Below are 17,621 nucleotides of genomic sequence, written 5' to 3'. Positions count from 1 at the left end.
GAACATGTTCCTTCCGCTGCCTGAACATATTTCCACTCTTTTTCACCTAGCTAATGCTTATTCTTCCTTTAGGTCTCAGCCTAAGTGTCACCTCCTTAGAGAGGTTCATCTCACTCAGCTTCCCTTTCCAGAACACTCCCATGTGTATTAAAGTTTCCATTAAAAGTAAAGTCTGGGGCTTCCCTGGTGGCACAGTGGTTGAGAGTCCGCCTGCTGATGCAGGGGACACGGATTCGTGCCCTGGTCTGGGAAGATCCCACATGCCGCGGAGCGGCTGGGCCTGTGAGCCATGGCCACTGAGCCTGCACGTCTGGAGCCTGTGCTCTGCAACGGGAGAGGCCACAATAGTGAGAGGCCCGCGTACTGCAAAAAAAAAAAAAAAAAAAGTAAAGTCTGTCTGTCTTGTTTATTGCTTATCACAGTCCTAAAAATTAGTGAGTGAAGGTATGAATGGATGAATGAATGAATGATGGCTTGGTTTGGTCCCCAATGACAACTCCTCTTTTTTACGTGATGAACTTTTACTCATCTTGCACACCTTCTCCATACTTCCACTGCCAAACTGATTAAATTACCCTTCGTCTGTATTCCAGCAGCACATTTTACTTCCATATCACAGGCATAATCTCATTAAATCATGATTACCCTTGTACTTATCTGCCCCCCGCATCTATGATTTGAGCTCCTATGTTCCATGGCTTCGTTTCATTCATCTTTGTATCCCAAGAAGACTGGTTGGCATAAACAGACTCTCAGTGATGTTGACTTTATAAATTAATAAGTCCACGGTTAGAAGAGCCCATAGAACCCTTGAAGCGGGAAGTGGGGAGGGGGTGGGGGAGGAGGCAGAAGGTTAGATTTAGCTTACTGACCTAAGCATGGCAGAGATGACTTCGTCTTCTGCCTAACCTGTCTGGTGACATGGACAGAGAGTTCTGTGTTTCTGTGGCTAAGTGTGTATTTGCATATTTAAGTTCAACTAGAAAAATATAAACTACCCTTGAGAGGACCTTCAAGGTGGCAGAGGAGTGAGACGTGGAGACCACCTTCCTCCCCACAAATACATCAGAAGTACATCTACACATGGAACAACTCCTACAGAACACCTACTGAAGGCTGGCAGAAGATCTCAAACTTCCCAAAAGGCAAGAAACTCCCCTGGTACTTGGGTAGGGCAAGAGAAAAAAGAAAAAACAGAGACAAAAGAATAGGGACCGGACCTGCACCAGTGGGAGGGAGCTGTGAAGGAGGAAAGGTTTCCACACACTAGGAAGCCCCTTCACTGGCAGAGACGGTGGGGGGGGAGGGTGGAAAGGGGGAAGCTTTGGAGCCACGGAGAAGAGCGCAGCAACAGGGGTGCAGAGGGCAAAGTGGAGAGATTCCCGCACAGAGGATCAGTGCGGACCCGCACTCACCAGCCTGAGAGGCTTGTCTGCTCACCTGCCGGGGCGGGTGGGGGCTGGGAGCTGAGGCTTGGGCTTCAGGGGTCAGATTCCAGAGAGGACTGGGGTTGGCTGCGTGAACACAGCCTGAAGGAGGCTAGTGCGCCACAGCTAGCTGGAAGGGAGTCCGGGGAAAAGTCTGGACCTGCCTAAGAGGCAAGAAACCATTGTTTCGGGATTTGCAAGGAGAGGGGATTCAGAGCACCACCTAAACAAGCTCCAGAGACAGGCGCGAGCCGTGACTATCAGCACGGACACCAGAGACAGGAATGAGATGCTAAAGCTGCTGCTGCAGCCACCAAGAAGCCTGTGTGCAAGCACAGGTCACTATCCACACCTCCCCCCCGGGGAGCCTGTGCAGCCCGCCACTGCCAGGGTCCCGTGATCCAGGGACAACTTCTCCAGGAGAACACACAGCGCGCCTCAGGCTGTTGCAACATCATGCCGGCCTCTGCCGCTGCAGGCTCGCCCCGCATCCATACCCCTCCCTCCCCCCCCCCCCACGGCCTGAGTGAGCCAGAGCTCCCTAATCAGCTGCTACTTTAACCCCATCCTGTCTGAGCGAAGAACAGACGCCCTCAGGCGACCTACACGCAGAGGCGGGGCCAAATCCAAAGCTGAACCCCAGGAGCTGTGCGAACAAAGAAGAGAAAGGGAAATCTCTCCCAGCAGCCTCAGGAACAGCGGATTAGATCTCCACAATCAACTTGATGTACCCTGCATCTGTGGAATACCTGAATAGACAACAAATGTTTCCAAAATTGAGGCATTGGATTTTGGGAGCAACTGTAGACTTGGGGTTTGCTTTCTGCATCTAATTTGTTTCTGGTTTTATGTTTATCTTAGTTTAGTATTTAGAGTTTATTATCATTGGTAGATTTGTTTATTGATCTGGTTGCTCTCTTCCTTTTTTTTTAATATGTAGATATATATATCTTTTTCCTTTTTCTCTTTTTGTGAATGTGTATGCTTCTTTGTGTGATTTTGCCTGTATAGCTTTGCTTTTAACATTTGTCCTAGAGTTCTATCCTTTTTTTTTTTTTTAGTATAGTTTTTAGCGCTTGTTATCATTGGTGGATTTGTTTTTTGTTTGGTTGCTCTCTTCTTTCTTCCTTTCTTTTTTTTACTTTTTTATTTTTAATAAATTTTTAATTTTAATAACTTTATTTTTTTTTCATTCTTTCTTATTTTCTCCCTTTTCTTCTGAGCTGTGTGGCTGACAGGGTCTTGGTGCTCTGGCCGGGTGTCAGGCCTGTGCCTCTGAGGTGGGAGAGCCGAGTTCAGGACATTGATCCACTAGAGACCTCCCAGCTCCTTGTAATATCAAATGGCGAAAGCTCTTCCAGAGGTCTCAATATCAGTACTAAGACCCAGCTCCACTCACAACCAGCAAGCTACAGTGCTGGACACCCTATGCCAAACAACTAGCAAGACAGGAACACAACCCCACGCATTAGCAGAGAGGCTGCCTAAAATCATAATAAAGTCACAGACACCCCAAAACACGCCGCTGGACATGGTCCTGCCCACCAGAAAGACAAGATCCAGCCTCATCCACCAGAACACAGGCACCATTCCCCTCCACCAGGAAGCCTACACAACCCACTGAAACAACCTTAGCCACTGGGGGCAGACATCAAAAACAATGGGAACTACGAACCTGCAGCCTGTGAAAAGGGGACCCTAAACACAATAAGTTAAGCAAAATGAGAAGACAAAGAAACACAGAGCAGTTGAAGGAGCAACATAAAAACTCACCAGACCAAACAAATGAAGAGGAAGTAGGCAGTCTACCTGAAAAACAACTCAGAGTAATGATAGTAAAGTTGACCCAAAATCTTGGAAATAGAATGGAGAAAATACGTTTAACAAAGACCTAGAAGAACTAAAGTGCAAACAAACTATGATGAACAACACAATAAATGAAATTTAAAATTCTCTAGAAGGAAACAGTCACAGAATAACTGAGGCAGAAGAACAGATAAGTGACCTGGAAGATAAAATAGTGGAAATAACTACTGCAGAGCAGAATAAAGAAAAAAGAATGAAAAGAATTGAGGACAGTCTCAGAGACCTCTGGGACGACCTTAAACGCACCAACATTCGAATTATAGGGGTCCCAGAAGAAGAAGAGAAAAAGAAAGGGACTGAGAAAATATTTGAAGAGATTATAGTTGAAAACGTCCCTAATATGGGAAAGGAAGTAATAAGCCCAGCAAGTGCAGAGAGTCCCATACAGGATAAATCCAAGGAGAAACATGCCAAGACACATATTAATCAAATTATTAAAAATTAAATACAAAGAAAAAATATTAAGAGCAGCACGGGAAAAACAACAAATAACATACAAGGGAATCCCCATAAAGTTAAAAGCTGATCTTTCAGCAGAAACTCTGCAAGCCAGAAGGGAGTGGCAAGACATATTTAAAGTGATGAAAGGGAAAAACCTACAACAAAGATTACTCTACCCAGCAAGGATCTCATTCAGATTCGACGGAGAAATTAAAACCTTTATGGACAAGCAAAACCTAAGAGAATTCAGCACCACCAAACCAGCTTTACAACAAATGCTAAAGGAATTTCTCTAGGCATGAAACACAAGAGAAGGAAAAGACCTACAATAGCAAACCCAAAATAATTAAGAAAATGGTAATAGAAACATACATATCAATAACTATCTTAAACGTAAAGGATTAAATGCTCCCACCAAAAGACATAGACTGGCTGAATGGATACAAAATTAAGACCTGTATATATGCTGTCTACAAGAGACCCACTTCAGACCTAGGGACACATACAGACTGAAAGTGAGGGGATGGAAAAAGGTATTCCATGCAAATTGAAATCAAAAGAAAGCTGGAGTAGCAATCCTCATATCAGACAAAATAGACTTTAAAATAAAGACTATTACAAGAGACAAAGAAGGACACTACATAATAATCAAGGGATTGATCCAAGAAGAAGATATAACAATTGTAAATATTTATGCACCCAACATAGGAGCACCTCAATACATAAGGCAAATGCTAACAGCTATAAAAGGAGAAATCGACAGTAACACAATCATAGTAAGGGACTTTAACACCCCACTTTCACCAATGGACAGATCATCCAAAATGAAAATAAATAAGGAAACACAAGCTTTAAATGACACATTAAACAAGATGGACTTAATTGATATTTATAGGACATTCCATCCAAAAGCAACAGAATACACTTTCTTCTCAAATGCTCATGGAACATCCTCCAGAATAGATCATATCTTGGGTCACAAATCAAGCCTTGGTAAATTTAAGAAAATTGAAATCGTATCAAGTATCTTCTCTGACAACAATACTATGAGACTACATATCAGTTACAGGAAAAGAAACCTGTAAAAACTACAAACACATGGAGGCTAAACAATACACTACTAAATAACCAAGAGATCACTGAAGAAATCAAAGAGGACCAGAAAATACCTAGAAACAAATGACAATGAAAACATGATGACCCAAAACCTATGGGATGCAGCAAAAGCAGTTCTAAGAGGGAAGTTTATAGCAATACAATCCTACCTCAAGAAACAAGAAAAATCTCAAATAAACAACCTAACCTTATGCCTAAAGCAGTTAGAGAAAGAAGAACAAAAAACCCCAAAGTTAGCAGAAGGGAAGAAATCATAAAGATCAGATCAGAAATAAATGAAAAAGAAATGAAGGAAACAATAACAAAGATCAATAAAACTAAAAGCTGGTTGTTTGAGAACATAAACAAAATTGAGAAACCATTGACCAGACTCATCAAGAAAAAAATAGAGAAGACTCAAATCAATAGAATTAGAAATGACAAAGGAGAAGTAACAACTGACACTGCAGAAATACAAAGGATCATGAGAGATTACTACAAGCAACTCTATGCCAATAAAATGGACAACCTGGAAGAAATGGACAAATTCTTAGAAAAGCACAACCTTCTGAGACTGAACCAAGAAGGAAGAGAAAATACAAACAAACCAATCACAAGCACTGAAATTGAGCCTGTGATTAAAAATCTTCTACCAAGCAAAAGCCCAGGACCAGGTGGCTTCACAGGCGAATTCTATCAAACATTTAGAGAAGAGCTAACACCTATCCTTCTCAAACTCTTCCAAAATATAGCAGAGGGAGGAACACTCCCAAACTCATTCTATGAGGCCACCATCACCCTGATACCAAAACCAGACAAGGATGTCACAAAGAAAGAAAACTGCAGGCCAATATCACTGATGAACTAGATGCAAAAGTTCTCAACAAAATACTAGCAAACAGAATCCAACAGCACATTAAAAGGATCATACACCATGATCAAGTGGGGTTTATCCCAGGAATGCAAGGATTCTTTAATATACTCAAATCAATCAATGTGATAAACCATATTAACAAATTGAAGGAGAAAAACCATACGATCATCTCAATAGATGCAGAAAAAGCTTTCGACAAAATTCAACACCCATTTATGGTAAAAACCCTCCAGAAAGTAGGCATAGAGGGAACTTACCTCAATATAATAAAGACCATATATAACAAACCCACAGCCAACATCGTTCTCAATGGTGAAAAACTGAAAGCATTTCCTCTAAGATCAGGAAGAAGACAAGGTTGCCCATTCTCACCACTATTATTCAACATAGTTTTGGAAGTTTTATCCACAGCAATCAGAGAAGAAGAAGAAATAAAAGGAATCCAAACTGGAAAGGAAGAAGTAAAGCTGTCACTGTTTGCAGATGACATGATACTATACATAGAGAATCCTAAAGATGCTACCAGAAAACTACTGGAGCTAATCAATGAATTTGGTAAAGAAGTAGGATACGAAATTAATGCACAGAAATCTCTTGCATTCCTATACACTAATGATGAAAAATCTGAAAGAGAAATCACGGAAATACTGCCATTTACCACTGCAACAAAAACAATAAAATACCTAAGAATAAACCTACCTAAGGAGACTAAAGACCTGTATGCAGAAAACTATAAGACACTGATGAAAGAAATTAAAGATGATACAAGCAGATAGAGAGATAGACCATGTTCTTGGATTGGAAGAATCAACATTGTGAAAATGACTATACTAGCCAAAGCAATCTACAGATTCAATGCAATCCCTATCAAACTACCAATGGCATTTTTCAGAGAACTAGAACAAAAAATTTCACAATTTGTATGGAAACACAAAAGACCCTGAATTGCCAAAGCAACCTTGAGAAGGAAAAACAGAGTTGGAGGAATCAGGCTCCTGGACTTCAGACTATACTACAAAGCTACAGTAATCAAGACAGTATGGTACTGGCACAAAAAGAGAAATATAGATCAATGGAACAGGATAGAAAGCCCAGAGATAAACCCATGCACATATGGTCACCTTATTTTTGATAAAGGAGGCAAGAAAATACAATGGAGAAAAGACAGCCTCTTCAATAAGTGGTGCTGGGAAAACTGGACAGCTACATGTAAAAGAATGAAATTAGAACACTCCCTAACACCATACACAAAAATAAATTCAGAATGGATTAAAGACCTCAATGTAAGGCCAGACAGTATAAAACTCTTAGAGGAAAACATAGGCAGAACACTCTATGACATAAATCATGGCAAGATCCTTTTTGACCCACCTACTAGAGTAATGGAAATAAAAACAAAAATAAACAAATGAGACATAATGAAACTTAAAAGCTTTTGCATAGCAAAGGAAACCATAAACAAGACGAAAAGACAACCCTCAGAATGGGAGAAAGTATTTGCAAATGAAGCAACTGCCAAAGGGTTTATCTCCAAAATTTACAAGCAGCTCATGCAGCTCAATATCAAAAAAACAAAGAACACAATCCAAAAATGGGCAGAAGACCTAAATAGACATTTCTCCAAAGAAGATATACAGATTGCCAACAAATCCATGAAAGGATGCTCAACATCACTAATCATTAGAGAAATGCAAGTCAAAACTACAATAAGGTATCACCTCACACCAGTCAGAATGGCCATCATCAAAAAATCTACAAACAATAAATGCTGGAGAGGGTGTGGAGAAAAGTGAACCCTCCTGCACTGTTGGTGAGAATGTAAATTGATACAGCCACTATGGAGAACAGTATGGAAGTTCCTTAAAAAACTAAAAATAGAACTACCATATGACCCAGCAATCCCACTCCTGGGCATATACCCTGAGAAAACCATAATTCAAAAAGAATAATGTACCACACGTTTATTGCAGCTCTCTTTGCAATAGCCAGGACATGGAAGGAACCTAAGTGTCCATTGACAGATGAAAGGGTAAAGAAGATGTGGCACATATATACAATGGAATATTACTCAGCCATAAAAGAAATGAAATTTAGTTATTTGTAGTGAGGTGGATGGACCTAGAGACTGTCATACAGTCTGAAGTAAGTCAGAAAGAGAAAACCAAATACCATATGCTAACACACATATATGGAATCTAAAAAATTAAAAAAAATGGTTCTTAAGAACCTAGGGGAAGGACAGGAATAAAGTTGCAGATGTAGAGAATGGACTTGAGGACACGGGGAGGGGGAAGGGTAAGCTGGGACGAAGTGAGAGAGTGGCATGGACATATATACGCTACCAAATGTAAAATAGATAGCTAGTGGGAAGCAGTCACATAGCACAGGGAGATCAGCTTGGTGCTTTGTGACCACCTAAAGGGGTGGCATAGGGAGGGTGGGAGGGAGACGCAAGAGGGAGGAGATATGGGGATATATGTATATGTGTAGCTGATTCACTTTGTTATAAAGCAGAAACTAACACACCACTGTAAAGCAATTATACTCCAATAAAGATGTTTATATATATATATATATATGTATATATATATTACCCCTCTAGAGGAAGATGGGAGAGGCAGATGGCCTTAATCAGCAAGCCACGGGGGCTATTTTCAGAGTTTCCAGTGAGTTTTTGGCTATCTTACGGGGGTTCAGGAGCCAAGGTTGGGGACAGAGGTTGGAGACAGCTGAGTTGCTCCATGCAAGAAAATGAGAGGAATTTGGATTTTGCCCCTGAGAATAAAACAACAGAGAAGAAGGGAAAGAAGATTTGCTGAATAAGGTGGAGAGTGTCTGGATCTGGAGTTGTGAGAATGACCAATAGGTTTTTAAAAATAAGAACAGAAATGTCTATTATTTGAGTTTTTTGCATTGTTATAATGTACATTTCTTTAAATCTTCCTAAGCTTGCCACATCATGGAAGCCTTGAGAGTGTTTCTGCCATGTTCTCCGTCTGCATGGAGGTGATGTGGAACAGAGATTGTCGTGAGGAATGGCCGGGGGACCCTGGCCTGTATGATTCATCAAAAGCAGGCATGCCCTCTGGAAGTATGCAGAAAACTTGAGATGGGCGTTAGGCTTTGCAACATCCAAGGGGTGATGATGGTTCAAGGCACGCTGGTCTTGATCTGTAGGGTCAGTGAGACTCCCTCTGGTCTTGGTGAATGTGGCTGCCTGTGCTTCAGAGGCAGCATGCGTGTAAGTAAGACGCATGAGCTTTCATTGTACGTACAGCTGATGGCTGCGTTTGCACCTATACTTGCAGGCGTATGTGTTTACGGACTTCTTTGGGGTTTATGTGTGGATATGGTTGCCGGGTTTGTCTCTGTTGGAAATGCTGCTAAATGTTCATGTGATCATACTTTTCTTCCTCATCGAATCTTCACACGAGGAAACTGAGCCCCCTCCCACTCTGTAAGGTGCAGAGGCCTTCCCAGGATCAAACTGGCTCTCCTTGTCTGAGCCCAGCTAAGTAACGTACACTCCCTGCCCCCATCTTCCCTTCTAGGGCCTCAACCCATTTTCCGGACTTCTTCCTCCAGCCCCAAGCACAGCAAAAGCCCTCAACCAAGCAAGAGTAGGAAAACAAAAACATCAGGTCACCAGATGTGTTCCATTCCATCCTCTCTCTCCCCACCCCTGCTTACCACAGGCCAATAAATTCTGAGTATATATACAGCAAGCACCTGGCTTCCCCCCAAACCCAGCTGTGCCCCTGCCTGGTGACAGACCCAACGGAGGTGGAGACTGAGCGTGTAATCCCAAGCCCACCACGCAGCCCACCCATGTCTCTAGCACCAGGGTCCAGTTCATTTGCTCTGTCTAGTCAGCCCAAGCAGATCCTAGAATGAGTTTTCCCATCTGAACAACAGGTGATATATTTGTGCCATCTGTACTGTCAAGCCTTCTTCTCCCTGTGCCTGTCTGGGGCAGGAGGAGACTGAGATCTCCTGGGCAACATACCTATCTGGATATGGGAGGGGCGAGAGGCCAGCAGCTCTGCCTCAGCTCATGTACAGGTTCCCTCTAGCTGGCCCCCACCTGGAGCCCAGGATGAGTGTCTGGGTCTCTGCAATGAACCCGGCATCTGAGATTCTCATTGGAGACTGTTTACTTGTCGATTTGCATTGCAGATTAACAGCCTACAGCAGCCCTCTTCCTGCCAGGGACTTTCAGGAACAATTTCTCCAAAGCCAGCGTGGCCCAGCCTGGGCATGAGCCCTCCCTCCCTCCCCACATCAGCCACGTGGACCGGACTCACGCAGGCTCTCTAAACCCCGGCCAAGAGCAGTCAGAGGACTGCCTGGATAAAGTTGGATGGGCTACTTCGGGAGCAGAGAGCAGTCCAGAGCCCCTTTGGAATCCTGTGCGTCTCCATATCCTCCTTCCACTATTGCTCCCCAAGTAGCCTACCACCCAACCAGCTGAGGCAGTGTGTCATCTCACTGTTCCGGAGAGCGTTCACCCCTCACCACCTGGTTCATTCCTTCCTCCGATACCGTGCAATACGATCAGGGCCCACTGGGGGAGGGCCTCTGGGCTTTTCATGGGAATATTATACTAATAACTCACACCTAAAGCAAGGCACTCATGTACAATATATTACCACGTTTTATCCCCATGATCACCCAAAGAAGAAGAAATTGAGAATAAAAAGACCAACGGAAGGCAAACACAGAGAGTTTTTTGGGCAGTGAAACTATTTCTGTAATGACAGTGTACTGTTGGCTACATGTCATTACACACTTGTCAAAACCCATAGAATGTACAACACCGAGAGTGAACCTGAAGGTAAACTATGGACTTTGGGTGATAATGATGTGTCAGTGTAGTTTCCTCAACTGTAACAGACGCCCCGCTCTGGTGTAGGATGTTGATAGTAGGGGAGGCTGTGCGTGGTGGGGGAGGCAGCTGTACATGGGGAACTCTTTGTACTTTCTGCTGAATTTTGCTGTGAACCCAAAATGGCCCTAGAAAAAGAAAATCTGTTATAAATAAATAAAAGATTAGATGACTTGTTATGATCACAGAAAGTGGTAGACCTGGGATTTGAATGGGGGGCAGCCTGCTCACACAGTCCATGTTCTTTACCACTGAGATGTCTCTGCCTAGGATAGGATAGGAGAGATGAATGAGCCAGGCGGCATGGATACACACTAGAGGTTCTCTGAGTCCTGTCTCCTTGATCCCAGTTTTCCCTGTTTTAGATGTACTGCCTAAGACTCTGAATGTACTTGGAGACTTAGCAGTTAACTCTCTTTGCCAATTGTCACTCCTCCCCCCAGCCTGTCATCTGGGTGCCCCACCCTCCACAGGCCCTAGACCGTAAAAGCCTTGAGCCTTGACTTTTTTACTCTGTATTTTTAGCTTATAGCACAGTGTTTGACATACAGCAGCTGCTAAAGCAATGCCCACTGAGAGAATGCATGAATCAATGAATTCATGAACAAAGAAGGAGAGGGACAGAAGAAAACAGGAAAGAAGAGAGAAAGAGAAGAAGACAAAAAAAGGGAAAGAGATGAAGGGATGGTGGGTGGAGAATCGGGTGGGAGGAGAAAAGGCTCGGCCCCCTGGCTTGACCTCATCCCCTCGGTCATCCTTGGGGGCTGGAGAGCCCTCTCCATTGCTTCCTCTTGCCTTCCCTCCCAACAGGAGAAGGGCTTTGGCTGAGCCCTGCCCATCCCCCAGGTATTCCTCAGAAAATCTTTAACCCTTAGAAGAACTGCCCCATCCCTTTTCCACAAAATGAATGTGTTATTTGGGTAAAAGAGAAAAATTGAAGTGGAAAAAATCTGTTACTTGGAAATTCAGCTGACTGCCCTCATTTGGAATAAATGCTCCTTCAGTCCCTGGCTGTGCTGTAGGCAGGCAGGCAGAGCCAACGCAGTAACACCGGAAGCCGGGATACTGGGAGGAGACCTGGGGACTTTTCAGAGGAGCTGCCAGAGTGGTATGAACTTGGAGTCCAGGAAGACAGTGATGGGGCTCATCTCTGGGGGCTGAATCCCAATGTCCTCCCTCATCTCCATCATGACAGTGGTCAGTCAGATGGATCAACAGAGCACCATCCTGGGGGTAGGAAAAGGACCAGAAGAGGGAAGCCAGGGACTGCATCTGCCTTATATCCTTAGCACCTCCCTCAGTGTCTGACACATGGAAGGTGCCCAAAACACACCAGCTAGAAAAAAAAGAGTAACCCTTGTTCTGAGGGGTTGATGGGAGACCCAGGCCCTACCCTTACCCTCAGGTTGCTAACAGCCTAATGGTGGAGACAAAACAGCTATAAAGAAAACAGACATGAGATCCAAAAGTTGAATACCTAGTCAAATAAAAATAATATAAAACAGGGGCTTACTTTCAGAGTAGCACCGTGGACTGGCTGGCTTGGAGGCAGGCGAGGTTAACTGAGAGAGTCTTCTCAGAGTCTATCTTAAGTAGGCCTTTGAAGGAGTAAATGAAAATTATTGGGCTGAATCCAATAGGATGGGTATGAACGTGGAGAGGGAAAATTTGGACTAAAACAGAGTGCAAGGAGAGCCAGAGGCTGAGCGGGAAGGCTGCGGCCGGGTCTCCATGGCAGCAGAGAGGGGCTCACTGGCCCTGACAGGTGTCTACAGATGTGGTATGTGTAAGCAGGGCTGGAGTTTACATGGGTTCACTCATCACCTGGGTAGCTGGGGAAATATAAAAGGATGTGTTACAGGCCCCAATGTAATCTCCCAGATTCTTTGTTTTCAGCCATGGCTGTGCTTATAGGGGTGATGGGTAGAGGCCTAGACTTGTAAAAGCCCAGAGACCAAATCAATTTCCACAAGAAAGGGCACAGAGACCAGTGAAGGAAAACATGGAAACATAGGGCAGGAGGTCAGAGGTGTGAGTGAAGAGAGACCTGTTTTACTTTGTTTAGCAAGAGAGGGAGATTGGAGCAGTACTGAGAGGAGGTAGATAATAGCATAAAGAGGCTTGTAGAAAAGGTTGGCTAGGTGTGCCGTGTGATCTACTGCACATGTGCATGGAGGTTTCAGTGAAGATCCATATAGATGTCAAGGTTTCTGGATCTGGACTAACAGTTCCTTCAAATGTGACCTGGTGAAGTAGACTTTAGAGATAAAGGGAAACAAAGAGGCTCAATTTTACTCATTATGCCTTCCTGGCAGACAATGTTTCTTACCAATTATCCATTCTTTCCTTACTAATAAATCACAATTTGTTGCTCAGACACAACATATTTCCCAGCCTCCCTTGGACCTAGGAGCTCTGACATAGCTCTGACCAATGAGGCATCTGCAGAAGCTACTGGAGCTTTTGTGAGAAAGGTTGGATTTCCTGATACAGGCCCACCCCTTCCTTTTTTATCATTGTCTTTTTTCTTCTTCCTGCCTGGAACATGTGATCAGGAGGCAATCATGAGGATGAAAGTCATAAGCAAAGGATGATGGAGCAGAGAGGCTGAAGGAGCCTGCCTCAGGCAACCTGATTTCCTGCTACGTCAAATCGAAAAGCAGCCTCACTGACATGGGTGTGTTACCAGCCACTAAACACAGTCCTACCTGACCCAGTGGCCCTCACCAAGGCTTGGGAAATGAAGAATAGCCCCCAAATCACAACAGCAAAAAGAAGTCATAGTGTTGGGGCATCTCCCTGTGACTGGTGACTGGAAGGGCAGGACCTCATGCAGCAGAGGGGGGCACCCCCAGCGGAGTTGTGAGAGGCGGGACCTGAGAGGCTCAGCAGGTGTTCTGTGTTGGGACTGAAGGCAGAAAGAGGAAGATTTGCAAAGTGCAGCTACTCACCTCCTCTTGCCTCACGTGGGGACTCCCTCACCCCTCACCCCCAGGCGGTAACCTACTCCTGTTCTCATTTTTCTCTGGGGTTGGAAAGGAAGGCAGCAGTAGCCAGACCTCCTGGTGGCTCTTGACCGACCTCATTGTGCCCCACTAAAGTGCTAGCTCCCTGCCCATCCCTCCAGACACTGGACAGATGCCCAATGATTCCAGCCATTTGCCAAATTCAATTTTTTCTAGGAAACTTCAGAGATACATCATACTTGGTCAAGAGACTTGAGTTCTACTCAAGTTATTCAGTATGTTCAGTAACTGGTCATGGACCTTAGCTGGACAAGTCACGTCTACTCTAGACCAGTTTTTCCTTACCTGGAAGAGGAAAGGGTTGCTCTATCTGCAGTTGCCAGAGGCCAGTTTATGAAGACTTCCTGGTATGTGGAAATATAATAATAATGACTGTTATTTACCAGGTGTTTCCTTTGTGTCATGATGAAAAGCATGTGTGCATTTGGATGCGTGCACGTCCACACACGTATTCTAATATATTTGTGTAACGTTGGTGTAAGCTTGACACTGACCTTCTGGGAAAGAACTGGGATATAACCTTTATGTTAAGAGTAAGAATAAGTCTTTCATATTTTTATGTTAAAGTGCCTTTTTTTGAAATGATGACAGAAGATGAATATTTTATTTGTTCAATAAGCAAAATAAAAATTGACAACCTGTTATTGTTTAAACTATTTCCCTCCCAAGTCCTAACAGACCATGAAATTAAAAGTCGGGCAGACCCTGGGCTACAGGGATTTCAAAGTCCTTTCTGGCTTGAACAGTTTGAGAGCTTCAACCTTCAGATAAGGTGATTTAGGCCACATGTTCCAGGAGACATCGTCCCTGATACTGAGCCACTCCACCCTGATGCCCTGGTGAGCTTAGCAGAAGGAAGCAGTCAACAGAGGGGCCTGTTGGTACCACGCCTGCTTGAAACTCTGCAAATATTTTGATCCATAAAGAAATTTCCCTTTCATGTCCTGTCCTGGCCCCAGCTTAACTCCAGCCCTCTCTGCACTTGTCTACTTTTTGGGATAAGCACCATAGAAAAAGTCATAAATTACTCATTAACTGTGTAGAGATATTTCATTCGAGATCAGGTCCCAAACATAACCTCCCCCGACCCAGTCTTGAATTCCAGGTGTCAAAGACGACCAACCTCTAATCAGAGTACTAAGAGAGAGGAAGCAAAAGGAAAAATTATGGATTATCTTGAGGATATCTGTTCAAAGCAATTGTTCTCCACTTACATGGATTCTGCTGATGCCTGGAGCTGATCAGAAACAGAACAAGCAGTACTGTGGGCAGTCCACTGGTGCTTTCTTTAACACAAAGCTGGTGAACACTTAATTTGAAGCTAATATAGAACAAGTAATTTGGGAAAAAAGGAATTTGTGTATCCCAATGTTGTTATCTACTTATTTATTTTTTCCTTACTAAAAGTCTCAGAGACCCTTATGAAGGAGGGACATTGCTAACGTCCCAACAGCAGCCAGGGACATTCTTAGGAAAGGCAGCGGAAGCCACAGTGCTGCTTCTGCTGTGAGGCCCACATGCCTAAAACCCAGCAAAGAATTAGCCTTTGTGGACTGGGCTAAGACCAGACAGACTTAGGGTTAGGAGTTGAGGAAAGGGGGGTGCTTTTTCCTTTCTGTCTCACAAGCATAGAAACAAAAGAGTCACGAAGGCTACCAATCTGGCAGAAATCTAAGGAATTAGAGGAAAATGAACAAAAATAAACAAAAAGACATCATTTTTCCAGTTTTTCAAACCAGATGTGACCCTGGAATAGGGTGTAATGAGGAAGAAAAACAGCTGTTGAATATATTATGTGGTGACTCCAATGCTATCAATCTTTCATCATCAAAAGGGGCTTTGACAAATTCACCATTCACAGTAAGATTTAAAATAGAGAAAAAGAGGAGGGAGGAGCTGGGTTACAGCACTAATCTGATTAATTTGCTTCAAAAACTCAGGCTTGTGGCCTGACCTGGTAATGGAATCTAGCCATTAAAAATGATTTGCTCTGGTGATGGGATTTTGAGACACGAAGTTGACAAAGTGGATTCATCTACTTAGAAAAATGTTTGCAACTACGGTGGTCCATTAGAACACCAAGAAAAAGAACAAAATAAAAAGATTTTTACTGGAAAGATTCCATATTAAACCCACAATCCTGTAGTTTCAAAGTAGCAGCAAACAACTTGCAAATTAAAATTGGAAATTTGTGTTTCCTGAACTTTTTGTGGGATGGAGGGCTGGGGAGGGACTGTCTGCTTTTTATGGGTGGGAAGTGATTTCTCACCCTGGCTAGAGGCCCATGGTTTACATAATCAATTACTCCCTCAACTGTGTCCTTAGCCTTTCCCACTATGGGCTCTTTCCCTTCAGCCTACAAACAGACCACAGGATGTGTTGTTGTCTGCTCTACATGCTCAGACAATCCCATCTAGACATAATTTTCCGTTGACCTGGGTCCCCTTCCATCTATGGCCCTGGTACTCATCTTTTATTCCCAGCCACGTTGCTTGAGAGAGAAGTCCACATGCCACCCTGTTAGGATTACTACACAAAGTACAGAATGCCCAGTTAAATGTGAATTCCAGATAAACCACGAATAATTGGTTTATTCTACTAATACTAAAAATATTATTCATTGTTTATCTTAAATTCAAATTTCAGATAAATTCAAATTTAACTGGGTATCCTCTATTTTTATTTGCTAAATCTGGCACCCCACTGACCCTTCCTCACTTTCCATTTGCTGCTCAGCCCATTGATCCTGCTCTCCCCAATTTCCCCAGAGATCTCCTAACGATCAAATCTAAAGGAGGTGTTTCCAGGCCTTACAGCAGGCACCTCTCTGGAGAATTCAGCAGTCACTCTTGGCGTTCCCTCTCTCATGGTGAAACTGTCTTCGCATTTCTTGTTTTCTCCATCTTTTTCTGACAGCCCTTCTCTGCTTTCTTCATGCACTCCCCTTGCTAAACTTAGTGCTCCCCAGGGTTCTGCCTTTGAGCCTTCATCATTCTCTACACACAGAGCTGTGTCGCTGCCATATTTCTCTCCCTGCTCAGCCCCACTGGTCTCAGCCGCCCTGAGCAGCTCTCTTGCCTCCTCGTCCATCATCCTGGCTGCAGGGCACCAGAGTACATCTCACAGAGAAACCTTCCTGCCCTAGGCCTCCGAGGAGAAGGGCTCAGCTGTCAGAGAAGAGAGCAGTTTCCAAAGGGATCAGAGCACTGGGCCCTCCAGGATTGATCGGCTATGAATTACAGACTTCATGTCCCAGTTGGTCCTGGTGTTGCAGAGCCAGCAGGGGTGTCCCTGCCTTCCTTCCGGAGTCAACCTCTTCTCTCGGGCATCCCTTTAGCATGCATTCATTTGACTTTAGGTGTCTTCCTGATTTGCTTTTTTACATTTGTTGTTTTTTAATGATTATTATTTCTGCATACACACACACACACACACACACACACCATCTGATTGGGAGCTCCCTGGGCCCTCCTCCACCAGACTGTGCCCTGCTGGAGAGCAGGGACTGACAATGTCCCATGGGGAGTGTTTTGTACACAGGTATGACCGTGTGACTATAAGGACTGAGAGCTGTGAAGGGCGAGGAAGAGTTTTTTGAGGGAAGAACTAGGAGACTGTGAAGGAAAGGACGTCTTCAACCCACTGCAGTCTGGTGCCTCCAGCCAACAACAACCTGCACAAACTGCTCTCAATGTTGCTAGTCCTTCCAGCTGCCCAGTCCAATAGACATTTTCCAGTACTTACCAGTTTGGACTTCTCTAATGCATAAATAAATAAAATAATTTATTATATAGCCAATGGTAGTAATTCTCAGTCATGCTGTCATGGTACATTCTAGTGGGGGTGGGAGGTGGGACTGAAATAGATAATTATTTAATCAACAACTTGGCAAGTGGTTATAAATGTTTACAGATGAATAAGGCAGAAAAGATGATACAGTCTCTTTGGTAAGGTGACATGTGAGTAGAGACCCAAATGAAGTGATGGAGTAAGCCATGAGGATAGCT

At 43.8% G+C, this 17,621-nt stretch overlaps 1 long non-coding RNA gene across 2 annotated transcripts in view; it reads left to right on the top strand.

Annotated features, from left to right (window-relative positions):
* The window catches only part of LOC109547174 (uncharacterized), a 53,217-nt gene extending 38,910 nt beyond the window's left edge, over positions 1-14,307 (top strand). Inside the window, exons 4-5 of one of the 2 annotated variants that reach the window (XR_012330595.1) lie at positions 13,144-13,265; positions 13,771-14,307. This is a non-coding gene — a long non-coding RNA (uncharacterized lncRNA). Of the gene's footprint in view, positions 1-13,143 lie in introns of both variants that reach the window. The other variant, XR_002172917.3, reaches the window with a different exon arrangement.
* The last annotated feature ends 3,314 nt before the right edge of the window (positions 14,308-17,621 follow it).

Source organism: Tursiops truncatus, chromosome 1 (genome assembly GCF_011762595.2).
Source record: "Tursiops truncatus isolate mTurTru1 chromosome 1, mTurTru1.mat.Y, whole genome shotgun sequence".
Lineage (NCBI taxonomy): Eukaryota > Metazoa > Chordata > Mammalia > Artiodactyla > Delphinidae > Tursiops > Tursiops truncatus.
This window is presented reverse-complemented; position numbering and strand designations above follow the sequence as displayed.